Source organism: Triticum dicoccoides, chromosome 6B (assembly GCF_002162155.2).
Source record: "Triticum dicoccoides isolate Atlit2015 ecotype Zavitan chromosome 6B, WEW_v2.0, whole genome shotgun sequence".
In the NCBI taxonomy this organism is placed as follows: Eukaryota; Viridiplantae; Streptophyta; class Magnoliopsida; order Poales; family Poaceae; genus Triticum; species Triticum dicoccoides.
In genome coordinates this window covers 713,039,253-713,040,519 of record NC_041391.1, presented here as the reverse complement: position 1 = coordinate 713,040,519, position 1,267 = coordinate 713,039,253, and the positions used below count along the sequence as shown (strand labels likewise).

At 47.8% G+C, this 1,267-nt stretch overlaps 1 long non-coding RNA gene across 2 annotated transcripts in view; it reads right to left on the bottom strand.

The window, feature by feature from the left end:
• Positions 1-907, bottom strand: part of LOC119320269 — a 9,746-nt gene extending 8,839 nt beyond the window's left edge. For both annotated transcript variants that reach the window (XR_005154880.1, XR_005154881.1), the window contains exon 1: positions 813-907. This is a non-coding gene — a long non-coding RNA (uncharacterized LOC119320269). The remainder of the gene's footprint in view (positions 1-812) is intronic.
• Between the last annotated feature and the right edge of the window lie 360 nt (positions 908-1,267).

The window sequence follows — 1,267 nt, the reverse complement described above, 5'->3', positions numbered from 1 at the left end:
CCCCTGTCCAGAAGCACGATCGTGAAGAAGGGGAACGGGCGGTACAGCAGCTGGGAGGGAGAGAATCCCAGGACCGAGATCCGGCGCGGACGAGGAAGAGCAGCGTCGGAGGGATCAATTGAACAGCTGGTTAAAATAACAGGAGATATCAGGTCAGCTAGTTGGTGCAACATATTTAATACAAAAAAATGAGATATTTGAAATCTCAACATGCCCTGTTTCGACATATTTGGATTGAACATGTTCAGGCTAAGAATTTATGTTGGATGTGTAAGTTAAATGGCAATAAACCACTACAATTGCAGTGTGAGTTATCTTTTTTCAAAAGAGATTACAGGAAACTTATAACACAGAGAATGGAAAGAAGACGCGTATATACACACTCAATGGCGTTCGAAACTGAAGAATTCAGCAACCGCTCACACTCGTCCTTACCCTTGTCCACAGCACTCAATGGAATCCACCGTAGAGGTTACCGAGCATCTCCATCCGCTCTATCTCACCTCACTCCTTATTATGGACCTATTAGTGGAGTGTGTATATGCAGTAGAACTGTGTTTGTTGCCACGATACGACTGCACCTGTCCAACATGCGCATACACATTTTGCATGCAGTGATTGCTTCCGGGTAAAGTTTCTTAGGTTTGGGTAAGCAACCAAGCAGCAATTGATCCCAATGCATGCATTTGCTAGTTTTTCTCTAACATTTGCACCTTAGTTTCAAGTGTGACAAACACGTGATGTCTGTGTCACGACGAAAATTTTGCTTCACGACAAAATCTTTGGGACTTTAAAGCAGTAGTACTACTTACATTTGTGGCCTTCTCCTTGGCGTTGTGGTGAGCGTCTTGTTGCGTGCAGAGATCCAGCTGCTTCACTTCCTGCTTACATTTTCTCCCAGCCACACCCGTCACAATTCCATTGACATGCATAAGATTGGACTGCATACATGCTCTGGCCAAGAGACTCAAGGGAATCCGCCACTCCATCTCACCTCGCTGGTGAGGCGGAGGTCAGAAGAGAGTGGAGAATTGGGGCAGCTTGGAGGACACGTCACTGAACAGGAAGAAGCGGAAGTCGCAGCCTTGCTGGCCCTGCTGACGGCGGCGAGCGGTGGTGGTGGAATTCGTGAGATCCGCTTTGCTACGCCTTGCCAGCACCAAGGGCGTTGGATCTCTCGTGCACCTGCATGAGGACATCAGCCATATCAGGGACTAGAATAAATTAGGGCGGCGTCGTAGAGAGGAGAAGATGGGTGCCAGAGAGG